This window comes from Aegilops tauschii, chromosome 7, assembly GCF_002575655.3.
Source record: "Aegilops tauschii subsp. strangulata cultivar AL8/78 chromosome 7, Aet v6.0, whole genome shotgun sequence".
Classification (NCBI taxonomy): Eukaryota; Viridiplantae; Streptophyta; class Magnoliopsida; order Poales; family Poaceae; genus Aegilops; species Aegilops tauschii.
Genome location: NC_053041.3, coordinates 187,317,753 through 187,330,821, shown reverse-complemented (window position 1 = coordinate 187,330,821; position 13,069 = coordinate 187,317,753).

The following is a 13,069-nucleotide window of genomic DNA, read 5'->3' as shown; positions in this document are numbered from 1 at the left end:
CTTTAGGTAGAACTTTTAATATAACTTAAGGCGGCCAGTCCCCGGGCCGACTAGTCGAACCCGGTGCCGGACATAAAATCAAATGTAATAATACATTCATGAGTATGACGCTCGTCATTCATAGATAAAGGAGGGCAGTCCCCGAGTGTTCCTCGGGGGACCCGTTTGTCTCGTACTAAATACAAAAAAGGGTAGCATGATACATACTGCTTTCAATTGTAAAATCTTCTCAAGAGGTTGGCGTTCCATGGTCGTTCCGACTCCTGCTGGTAGATGGCGGACCGGCTGAGTGCTAACAGCCGGCCTTCTTCCAGCAGGTCGACGCCGTCTTCTCGTGCTTCCTTGGCCTCCGCCTCCATGTACATGGTGACCCGAGGCGAGTCGAACTCGATGTTAGTTGGGATGACGGCCTCGGCGCCATATACAAGGAAGAACGGAGTGAAGCCGGTTGACTTGTTTGGGGTACTACGCAGACTCCAGAGGACAGCTGGTAGCTCATCGAGCCAGCAGCCGGCCGGACGCTCCAGAGGTACGACCAGTCAGGGCTTGATGCCGGAGAGGATGAGGCCGTTTGCTCGCTCGACCTGGCCGTTTGACTGCAGGTGGGCAACGGATGCTAAGTCCAGTCGGATGCCTTGTGTCGCGCAGAAACGTGCCAGTGCTCCCTTGGCGAAATTTGTGCTGTTGTCGGTGATGATGCTGTGCGGCACACCATACCGAGTAGTGATGTCGGCGATGAATGTCACGACAGTCGGCCCGTTCAGCTTCTTGATCGGCTTCGCTTCGATCCACTTGGTAAATTTGTCCACGGCGACGAGCAGATGTGTCAAGCCGCCGCGGGCTGTCTTGAATGGTCCCACCATGTCCAGCCCCCAGACGGCAAAGGGCCAGGTGAGGGGGATGGTCTTGAGTGCAGAAGCCGGCAGGTGTTGCTTGGAACTGAAGACTTGGCATCCTTTGCAGCATTTGACTATGTCTTTGGCATCTTCCAAAGCAGTTGGCCAGAAGAAACCATGGCGGAAAGCTTTGGCGACAAAAGATCTTGAGGCTGCGTGGTGGCCGCATTCGCCTTGGTGGATATCCTTGAGGATTGCTACGCCATTCTCTGGCTCGACGCAGCGCTGGAAGACTCCAGTGACGCAACGCTTGACAAGTTCTCTGTTTATTATTGCATATGCCCCGGCTCGGCGTTGCACTAGTCTGGCCGAGATTTCATCAGTCGGCAGCTCTCTGTTGACTAGGAAGTTGAGGATGGGCTGGGCCCATGATGGAGCTGTGACTTCTTCTACTTTTAGCACGGCCACTGTGACTCGGGTGGGTGGGTTGGGTGGTGGGGAGTTGGAGTCGGCCACCGCTTCTTGTGTCGCTGCAGTCCCCGGGCCGACTGCTGCAGTCCCTGGGCCGGGTTCTGAAGTCCCCGAGCCGGGTGCGACTACGGCAGTCCCCGGGTCGCTTGTCGAAGTCCTCGAGCCGGGTGCGACTACGGCAGTCCCCGGGTCGCTTGTTGAAGTCCTCGAGCCGCCTGCTGGGTCCCTCCAGTCGGATCCGGCTGCGTCAGGGGCAGGCGGCACGAAGATAGAGTCCGACTCTGGAGACGGCTTGATAGACAGTTTGAGGAGGCGCTGGAGAGAGACACCGGTTGGTATGGCCTGTCGGGTGGAGCCGATCCGTGCCAGGGCATTTGCTTGGTCATTGTCGGCCCGTGGCAGGTGAAAGGACTCGCACCCTTCAAAGTATCCACTAATCTACTGGACGAGGAATCGATAGCTCGCCATGTTTGCATCCTTGGCGTCCCAGTCGCCAGACGACTGCTGCACCACCAAGTCCGAGTCGCCATAACGCAGGATCCGGCGTATGCCGAGCTCCTTGGCTAGCCGGAGCCCGTGTATGAGCGCCTCGTACTCAGCCACGTTGTTGGAGGCAGCAAAGTGGATTTTTAGCGTGTATCTGAGCTTGTCGCCTTTGGGAGAGGTGAGGACGATGCCGGCTCCCAAGCCGGTGTGCATCTTGGACCTGTCGAAGTGCATCTGCCAATGAGTAGAGTCGGGAGCCGGCGGTAGGTACTGGGTCTCGGCCCAGTCGACGAGGAAGTCGGCCAACGCTTGGGACTTGATGGCAGTGCGGGGCTGGTAGAAGATTGTGTAAGGAGCCAGCGCAATGGCCCACTTAGCCACCCGGCCGGATGCATCCCGGCTGCCTATGATCTCGGCAAGCGGGGCGGTGCATACGACCGTGATGGGATGCTCCTGGAAGTAGGGCTTCAGCTTCTTGGCGGCGAAGTACACTCCATAGCACATCTTCTGGTAGTGAGGGTAGTTTTGCTTTGAGCTGGATAGTACTTCGCTTAGATAATATACCGGCCTCTGGACTAGCTGGGCTCGGCCTTCTTCTGGGCGCTGGACCACGACAACTGTACTGACCACTCGGCTAGTTGCGGCAATGTAGAGGAGCATGGGCTCCTTCTCAGTCGGCACCGCCAGGACAGGTGGAGTGGTCAGCATCTTCTTCAACTCATGGAAGGCTTGGTCTACTTGGTCATTCCACTCCAAATGAGTGGATTTCTTCATGAGTCGGTACAGGGGGAGAGCCTTCTCTCCTAGCCGGCTGATAAAGCGGTTTAGGGAGGCCAGACACCCGGTGAACTTCTGAACGTCTCGCAGCTTGGTGGGAATCTCCATTCTCTCAATGGCCTTGATCTTCACAGGGTTGCACTCAATGCCGCGTTCGGAGACCAGAAAGCCTAGAAGCTGGCCGGCTGGTACTCCGAACACGCATTTCTCGGGGTTGAGCTTGATCTAGAATCGGCGCAAATTGGCAAATGTTTCTTTGAGGTCTTCCAGCAGGGTGCCGTGCTTTTCTGTCTTCACCACAATGTTGTCTATGTAGACGTGGGCATTTCTGCCGAGTTGCTTGAGGAGGCATTTCTGCATGCAACGCTGAAAAGTGGCACCGGCATTACTCAAGCCGAATGTCATAGTCAGGTAACAGAAAGCTCCGAATGGTGTGATGAAGGCGGTCTTCAGGCGGTCTGCTGGGTCCAACTTTATCTGGTGATATCCTGAGTAGGCATCCAGAAAACTCAACAGCTCACATCCGGCTGGGGAGTCTATTACTTGATCAATCCGTGGCAGAGCAAATGGATCTTTGGGGCAGGCCTTGTTGAGGCTAGTGTAGTCTATACACATACGCCACTTGTTATTCTTCTTCAACACCAAGACTGGGTTGGCAAGCCACTCTGGAAAAAACACTTCCATAATAAAGCCGGCGGCAAGGAGCCGAGCTATCTCTTCTCCTACGATTCTTCTCTTCTCTTCTGACAGTCTGCAGAGGGGCTGCTTGACCGGCTTCGCGTCCGCTCGGACGTGTAATTTGTGCACGGCGAAATCCTTCGGAACACCCGGCATGTCCTTTGGGGACCATGCAAAGATGTCTCGATTCTCACGGAGGAAGTCGACGAGCTCGCCTTCCTATTTACTGTCCAGGTTTGCACCAATGACTGCAAACTTCTCCGGGTTCTCCGGGTCCAGAGGTATCTTCTTCGTCTCCTTGGCCGGCTGGAAGGAGCCCTGCGCATCATATTCCTTGGGGTTGGGGGACAAGGCCGGCTGCTTGCCGGCCATGGCCACAACTCGATCCAGCATCTTCTTCTCTTTTGCCACTACGAGGGACTCGGCCAGTCGGCTGCTGGCTGCAGCGCACTCGATGGACTTCTTGTAGTCGCCGGCCACTGTGATGATCCCCTTTGAGCTCGGCATCTTCATCTTCAGGTAGGCGTAGTGGGGCACAGCCATGAACTTGGCTAGAGCAGGTCGGCCGAGCAAAGCATGGTAGGGGCTTTCCAGATCCACTACCTCGAACTAGACCGCTTCTCGGCGGAAGTGATCCTTGTCTCCGAAGAGAACATCCATCTTGATCTTGCCGATTGGGGAACAGGACAGGCCAGGTACGATGCCATGGAAAACGGTCCGGCTCGGCATGAGCTGCTTCGTCTTGAGGTTCAGCTTCTCCATGGTGTCACGGTATAGTATGTTGATACTGCTTCCGCCATCGATCAGAACGCGGGAGAATCGGGCAGCCCACCTCTCTGTTGCGAGGGTGACATCCAACACCAATGCGTAGGAGCCAGGGGACGGCATCACCTCTGGGTGATCGGCCCGGCTCCAGTTGATAGGCCTTTCGGACCAATGCATGAACTCGGGGTTGCTGGAGGCGACTGCGTTGACCTCTTGGTGCTGTCGGCGCCAGCTGCGCTTGTCTTCAACCTGGCTCGTGAAGACGACGTAGGCGGCGTGCTCATCAGGGAACTCATCTTGAATGGCTCCGACTGCTGGTCGAGCAGCCGGCTGCTGGGGGGCTGGAGGCGGCGGGCCGGGAGGCGGAGGCGGCACCAGCCCCTCGCCCTTGGAGATCCGTGTGAGCCAGTGGCACTTTCGGGTCGTGTGGTTGGACGGCTTCGCGCCGTTGTGGAACTTGCAGGGGGCATCGAGAGTCTGCTCGTAGGAGAAGGCCGGCTGCCAAGCCGGCCTGCCGCCCTTCTTCTTGGGAGCGGGCCGTTCTTCGGGCTGCTCATCTTCGACTGTAGCCACCTGCCGACTGGTGGAAGGCGGCATAGGGGCCTTGCGCTTGTGGTCGTTCTGGTAGGGGCGCCGATTGGAGTCGCCAGCTGGCGTCTTAGGAGCCGGAGCGAGCACCTTCCCAGAGGCGCCCACTCGGAGCTCGGTCTTCATCGAGGAGTCAGCTATGGCGTACTTGTCTGCAATGACCAGCAGCTCGTCGAGGGTAGCCGGCTCATCGCAGAGGAGTCGGTGCTTGAGGAGGGTGCCTTCTCGGCACCCGGCGGTGAAGTATTCAATGGCCTGCACCTCGTGCACCCCCTCGCAGGAGTTGCGGAGCTCGGCCCACCGCGTGAGGTAGTCGCGGGTCGACTCGTCGGGCCCTTGGACACATAGGGAGAGCTGGCGGGGCTTGGGAGGCCGCTTGTACGTGCTGGTGAAGTTGCGGACGAAGACTTCTGTGAAGTCCAGCCAGCTGTTCATGCTGTAGGGCTTGAGGCTGTTGAGCCAGGTGCGTGCCGTGCCTTGCAGCATGAGGGGGACGTACTTCACGGCTACGCGCCTGTTGTCGTTCGCTATACTGACAGCGGTGGAGTAGTCGATGAGCCAATCTTCCAGCTTCACGGAGCCGTTGTACTTGGGCGTGTCTCTGGGGAGCGAAAACCCTTTAGGGAAGGGCTCGTCGCGGATGCGGGGGCCAAAGCATGGCGGGCCGACATCGTCTTCTTCTTCTAGCGCCAGGGATCGAGCTAGGCGGTCGATCCGGTGGCGGGCGTCGTTCTCGCCGATGTCAGGACCCCGATTCTAAGTCACACCGATCTAGCCTGTAACACCTCATATCATATTGCGGCCTCACGCACGGTACTCCCACGGGTGTCGCCTTACCATGGCCCGGGACCGTTTGCGCCTTTTGGCTCACGTATATGACAATGTCGCTACCATCCATATGACAGAGAACCCGGGCCGACATGGCTAGTCGTGAACCCAAAGCGGCACTAGCGTATGGGGACAGGCATACATGAATCAACATCGAACGTGTCGGTCAGCAGCGTGTGAATCCGGGCTGTAGCACTGGGCTAACAGGACTCCGGGAACCCGGGCTGTAGCAGGCTAGGCAGGACTCCGGATGTCACCACGTGACATTTCCCCGTAGGGACAGACACAGGAACGATATGAATCACATGCCGGCCAATCAAGTGTCCAGAGCAGTAGTGCTGGGCTAGCAGGACTTCGGTGAACCGGGCTGTAGCGGACTACTATGGCTCAAGGAGGCACTAGACTACATTTCCCCATAAGAGAGGCTGCCAAGGATAAACAACTAGATTGTCGGATCCCACACATACCAAGCATTTCAATCATACACACAATATGCTCGATATGTGCAAATACAACATGGCATCACAACAAAACTCTACAACTCAAAGTACTTTATTTAAAGGGCTCCGGAGAGCCTTACATAACTTGTTCATACAGATAGGGGTCACAAGACCCGACACTCAAGTCATACAATCATACAAGCACATGCGGAAGCAACTTGTCTGGGTACAGACACTAGAAAGAAAGAAGGCTTGACGAAGCCTGTCTATCTACGTAGGCCCTTCACAAGCCTAGATCACCACCTGGGTGGCAAGTCACTCGTCGTCGTCGAGTTCTACGTAGAACCCATCGGAAGGGGCGGTGTTGTCGTCTGAAAACAGTAATTGAAGCAACATGAGTACAAAGGTACTCAGCAAGTCTTACAACAGATCCTACTACACATGTTCATTCTCAAGAAGGTAGTGGAGTTATTGCAGCAAGCCAGCTTTGACTCTTGGCTAAGCTATCCTACGAGACACCACTTGTGAAATAGTTTTCGCACACGAGTCCACTAATCACCATCTCAATACTCCACCGTGGATCCTCCCTCGTCATCCCACGAGAGAGCCATCCGCGGTACTCACACTTATCTTGAGGCTTTTAATAGTATCCATTTACTTGTCTATGAATTGCATAAGCGACCAAGTAGTCCTTTATCGCGGACGCGGCTATTCGAATAGTTTTATACCCTGCAGGGGTGTACTTCGTCACACACGCTCTCACCACTTACCGTCGCTACACGACGTGTACTCGGCAACCTTCAAGCGGAAGCCCAACGTGGGTGTCGGCCACAGCCTACCCAAACACTCAAGTCTCTAGTCCAGGTTTATCGCCTATTCAGGTTCCATCCGCAGGGAGTCCGGCCGAGGTTTCCACATACGGCCCCGAACGATGTGTGCAGGGTTCCCGAGACACCAAACGGGCGACGCGGTACACCGGGCCACGAGCCTACCGCATCACAGCCCACCCCTTGGTCAGCGCTGTCCACGGCCTCCAGCTTACTACAAACACCAGAAACTACGTGCAACTCCTGGACAGAGGACAAGGGTGATTAAGAAGCCGAGGGGGTCCATTGGTTTCGGGCCCAATGCGTGGTAGTAGCTGAATCTTAAATAACGCATGCAGATCTCAGTTCTTAGGGACGGTCTCAATGAAACAACCCACCGTGTACTCCTACATGGCCTCCCATCGATACCTTTACCAAATCGTATTCAACACCTCACTCTCATTACCGACACACACTTTCACTCTAGTTCATCACCCTGATGAGCCAGACCTGACACGACTCTAAGCGTAGCAAGCATAGCATTGTAGGAACACAACATGGCTCAATCAACTCCTACACATGCTAGTGGGTTTCATCTAGTTACTGTGGCAATGACAGGTCATGCAAAGGAAAGTGGGTTCAACTACCGCAACACATAGCAGTTTGAATCGCGTTGTCTTAATGCAGTAAATGAGAGCAGAAGCGAGAAGATGGGTTTGTATCGAAATGGTCAATGGGTTGCTTGCCTGACGGAGTGGTGGTGGGATACTGCCCTTCAGTTGGATACTCATGAATATCCTCGGAGGCAGGACCTACCACAATGAACACATCGAAGCACAATCAACACCAAGCAAGTGCAACAATATGATGCATGCATGAGACATGGCAAAATGGATGTATTGGGCTAATTCAACTAAGACCAGATGGGTTTGGACTATTTTGAATCAAAGATTCAAATTCCAAGTTCATAAATGGCCCATGTTAGTGCTTTATCTTGTTCTGCATTAAACAGTAGGTTAACTTGCTTAAACATGCATGAAACCAGTACAGATGGATAGAATGGATTTTTCTGATCATTTTTCATATATAAATCTTTTCATTCTGAGCTATAGATTATCTTCTATGATTTTTTGAAGTTTGTGATAATTTCTGGAATTTCCTATATAAGAATAATTCCAGTAATTAAATTGCTTAATACGTCAGCAGTGTGTCATGATGACGTCAGTGGTCAACGGGGTCGTCCAGGTCAAACCTGACGTGTGGGTCCCCTGTGTCAGTGTCATTGTTAGATAATTAAACTAATTAGAATTAACTTAATCCTAACCCTGGTTAATTAGTAGGCGGGTCCCACTTGTCAGTGACTCTGGGGAGTCAACCCGTGGTCAAACCACGCTGACTCGCCGGCGTTTAGCCGCCGGCGACGTCCAGACGCGGCGGTGGAGTGCGGGATTCCTCCTCCGGCGACCAAATGGACGGCGGAGAGCACCTACGTGTAGCTGGGAGCAAACCGCATCGACTGGTGGCGGTGGTGGAGCTCGGGGTCGCCGGAATCAACGTCGGCGACGAGCCATGCGGCTGCCGGGGTACGGGTGTGGTCGAACCCGTCGCTAAAGAGCACGGCGAGGGGCGTGCGATGGTGCTACGGGCTCCTGGCGATGCAGTGGAGCTAACGGCCATGGTGGTGCGACCGTTGGATGGCCGGAGCCTCATCGGCGACGAGCTCATGCGGCGGCGCGTGCGGGTGAGCTACGTGCAGTGGCTACGAAGCTCGAGAGGGAGAATGGAGAGGATAGGAAGGTGCAGAAGCTCACGGCGGAGGCGATGAGCTAAGTGGCACTGTCGGGGTCGAGCTGCTGCGGTGGTGACGGCGAAGGGGATCTCTGACGGTGAGCGGCGAAGGCGAGGTCGGAGCGGTGGCTTCGGGGCAAGCGAGCGCTCGGGGCTCGACTTGCTCGAAGGAGAAGGCGACGGCGGTGCTGCTGGACACGGTGGGGCGGCGCGAGGACGACGGTGGCTACGGCTACTCCGGCGAGGTGGCAGCGGCTGCGTCGGCCACGGTGGAGGAAGGCGAGGGAGAGGCGATGGGGAAGAAAGGGAATGTCCAGGGGCTCGGGGGCACGTCGTGGAGGTCGTCCAGCTCGTCCACGGGCGAGGCGGCAAGCAGGTGGCGCCGTGGCGAGCTCGCGCACGCCGGCGTCACCTCTCTGCCTGCTCTGGCGAGAGCAAGCAGCTGACTGGCGCGGGCCAGCACAGTGCTGGGCCGGCCAGTGGGCTGCCAGGTAAGTCCTCTCTGCTTTCTATTTTTCTCTTTTTATTTATTTCTGTTCTGTGTTTTGAAATAGTAATAATACTATTTCATTTAGGAAAATCCTGGAAATATTCAGAGGCACATTTGAAATTATTCTCAACAGCCTAAAAATACCTTCAAGATTATTTGGGCATTTTAAAATATTTATAGGATTTAAATTGCCCAAATGCAAATACTTATGGCTTGGTGAAAATCCAGAATAGCCTCCAAAAATATGGAACCATTTTTGGCAGAGGTTTTAGCCAGGACCAAAGATGGTGAACATTTATGGAGGGCATTTCAGGTTCATTTAAAAGGATTTTAGTAGACCCTAGTTGTGTTCAGGGGGGTGCTGGGGGTTTCTGGCATCCCCATTTCAAGTTTCTGTGAAAAGTAGACATGATGCAACACTCTAATCCATGAACTAGCTAGGATGTGACAGCCGACTCCTTCGCGGAGGCCTAGTCGGCCACCGAGAGTCGGATGTGTGACAGGCGGCGGGGTGGGATATCTCTCCCCCCGAGGCGGAGGAGGAGGCGGATTGCCTCGGCACTCCACTGCTCGAGGGCGGCCTTCCGCGTCGCGCTCGATGGTGAGCCGAGTCCGGCTGCGGCTAGCAGCCGGCTCCTTGTCTTTCCTCGCGCGGGCGCCGCTCGCAGTCGGCGACCGGGATGTCGCGGCGTGCTCTCGGCGTGGGGAAGGACTCTCAGCGCGGGCGCCGGCTTCATGCCGTTCTGCGGCCGCGTCGATCAGCTGCTGGATGCGCCTTGTCATGTAGGGGAGCTCATCAGCCCCCAGCCCATTTAGCTCTTCAGCAGCCGCCTGAGCGGCTCGCAGATTCTCGAGCGGTGTGGCGTAGACGGGGCGGTCTGCCCCCAGCATGCTGGCGATGGCCGCGCCGCGCTTCTTGACGAGGCCGGCTCGGCTCGGCCCGCCATGAGGCGGCGTACCGAAGGCGGCGCGGTCGACTTTGCGCTGGTGAGCCTCGGTGAGGCGTCTCATGGAGGCTATCTTCTGGCCCTCCGCGATGAGGGCAAGGCGGCGTGCCTCCAGGGTCTCGGCGTCGGCGTCAGCCGGGATGGGGACGGACAAGTCATGTATCGCCGCTTGTAGGGCGTCGTGGGCGTTCTCGCCCGAGTCGGCGACGTGGCTGATGACCAGCACCTCAGTGACAGCGCTGCTGCCGCTGTCAGCTCAGGGGAGAGGGTCATCGAAGACTACCACGTCGCAGGGGTAGGCGTCGAGCGATGCCGTGTCGGAGTCGACAAGCATCGGGTCGGTGGAGCCGACCGACTCCAAGTCTACAGCAAGCTCGCTGGAGACGTGAAGTTGGTCGAGGAGGCTGACGAGGCGACTCTCGGGGTAGTCTGTGCCCGCCTCGGACGCGGGCTCGTCGGACATGTGAGCCTCGCCAAGAAGATCGGCGAGGCAGCTCGCTGCGCAGGCGTCGTCAACGCCTTGCAGCGCGTCGGGGCAAGCGCCATCGGGTGCAGCAGGCTGGCTGCGCTCGCGGGGGAGGAAAAGGGTTCCCGTCCAGAACAGGTCTCCGGACGACGGTGCACCTGGCCCCACGGTGGGCGCCAAATGTCGGGTGGTAGGTGCGACATATGCCAATGGGTGGCTTATCATTGTGGGAGCCAGTAAGACGTCGCCGGTGCCTGGAAACGGGATGAGGCGAAGACATGCACGCCGGCGGATCTTACCCAGGTTCGGGGCTCTTCTTGGAGATAATACCCCTAGTCCTGCTCTGCAGGGTCTCCGCATGATCAATAGATCAATACCAGTAGCTACAAGTGCTCCTTGAGTTGTCTGGCTAGAGGAAGAAGAAGGGCAAGGCTAGCTCTCCCTTTCTCTCTATGTGGTGTGTGAAACTCTGTCAGAACAACCCTTTGCATGGGTGCCCAGGGGGGTTTATATAGGCCTACCCCCCAGGGATACAACGGTAATCCGGCTGGGCGCTGGTCCCGGCCGTCAGTGTCTATGCTCGCCGGCTTCTCCGCCGGTCATTGGGGCCCGCCGACTGGTGGGTCCCGCCGGCTGCCGGCTTCTTGGCCGGCAGGCCGGCCCCACCGCTTGGGGGCTTTGTCGGCGGCTGGTTACTGTTGCCTCGCCTCTGATGACGAGGGCTTTGTCGAGGTAAGCGTGGCTACAGTGTCGCCGCCTTGCGAGCTCTCACTGTAGCCTTACCTCGTCTTGTCTTCTTAATGAGGCACATGTTTCGAGGGAGGGAGGTAGCCGGCCACTGGGAGCCGGCCACACCCCTGGCCGACTAGAGGAGGCCAGGCCGCCTTCGGACGTCTCTCTGGCAAAAGGGGCCCGCCGCCTGCGGGCCATACTGGCACCTGTCGTGGGTGACATCAAGGCCAACATGGCTACAGTGCCGCGCCGGACGGGGGATGGCTGGCCCGTACGGCGCCCTGTGGCCATGCCTGTCCCGGGATTCGGGGGTAGTGGGTGGTACTGCGGCCACGCCCCATCCTATCGCCCTTACAAGGGTACAGTCTTAGTAAGCGCAATCTTGGCCGGCTCATGGGAGCCGGCTTTCTTCATGGCCGGCTTCTGGGAGTCGGCTTTCTTTATGGCCGGCTTCTGGGAGTCGGTCCTCTTGGGGCCGGCTTCCTGGAGTCGGCTATCTCGTATCTTCCTTGGGGGAGGTTTATGAGGTAGGGTCGCCTTCTAGGAGTCGGCCCTGGGACTGCCAGTTGGGGGAAGGCGGCCCTATGCTTTGTATGCTTGAAGGCTTGAATGGCTTGATAATTCTTCAAAGAGCCAGGGGAGTCGGTTAGGCTACCCGTGGCCATTTACTCCGACAACATCTTCGCACGCAAGGAAGTGCCTGACAGTCGGGACCCACCTGGTCGAAGCGTACGTAGTGTTATCATTCTGGTCGCGAACGTGTACGTACATACTGGTCGTTGTAGAGGTGCGCACGTGTCGTAGTAGAGGCGCGCACGTAGCATGTACACGTACGTACAGCGGCCAGTGTGCAAGAAAGAAAATACGGCCACGTACGTACATACGGGCAGGGTCTCGAACGCCTACTCGCGCATACATACGGCCAGGGCTCGTGTACATGGCTGGGTCGGAATGGAGAAATAACGTCGTCATCGTGTTCATGGGGAGCCAACCGGCTGGGTCAGAACGGAATGCGTCGTCGTGTTCATCGGGAGGGCTTGGACGGAACAGCCGATGGAAACGAGGCCTGGCGTACAGCAGAACGGAGGAAACGGCCTTGTGTTCGACTGGCCACGTTCGAAACGGGATCCTGTTCATCGGGAGGGGTCTGGCGTACCGCAAGACGGAGGAAACGGACCTCCTACGGTCGAAACTGGGGTCCTGTTGATTGGGAGGGGTGTGGCGTACCGCAAAACGGAGGAAACAGACTTGTGTTGCTGCGCCTACGGTCAAAATGGGGGTCATGTTCATCGGGAGGGGTGTGGCGTACCACAAAACGGGACTCCACGGGATACTGCTCATCTCCACCGTCGACCCCTTCCAGCCTCCACGGACTACTATTCATCCACCGTCGACCTCCTCCAGCCTCCACCTGCGACTATTCATCCACGGGCTCCTGTTCATCCAGCCTCCACCGCGCGCTACTCCACCGGCTACTGTTCAACCAGCCCTCTCCACGGGCTCCTGTTCAACCCCTCCACGAGCTACTGTTCATCCTGCCCTCTGCCGTCTACTGTTCATCCTGCCCTCCACGGGGTGGTCCTGTTCATCCTGCCCTCCACGGGGTCCTGTTCATCCAGCCCCAACCGGCTCGAACGATCAGGGTCCTGTTCATCCACCCCCACCGGGAACTGTTCATCCAAACCCCCCAACAACGCTCACTGTTCATCCAGAGGCAATGCCACGGGTTCCTGTTCATCCACCCCCACCGGGAACTGTTCATCCAACCCCCCCCCCCCCCCCCCCGCAACACTCACTATTCATCCAGAGGCAGCATCGATCGGCTTCCGTTAGCAACAGTAGCGAAAGAATCGCTCGATCGGGTTCAGTAAATAGCCATCGATCGATCGCTCGGGTTCAGTAACGCGTAGCCTGCAGTGCAATCGCTCGGGTTCAGTTAGAGCCCAACGCCTCTCTCGGGTTCAGTTAGAG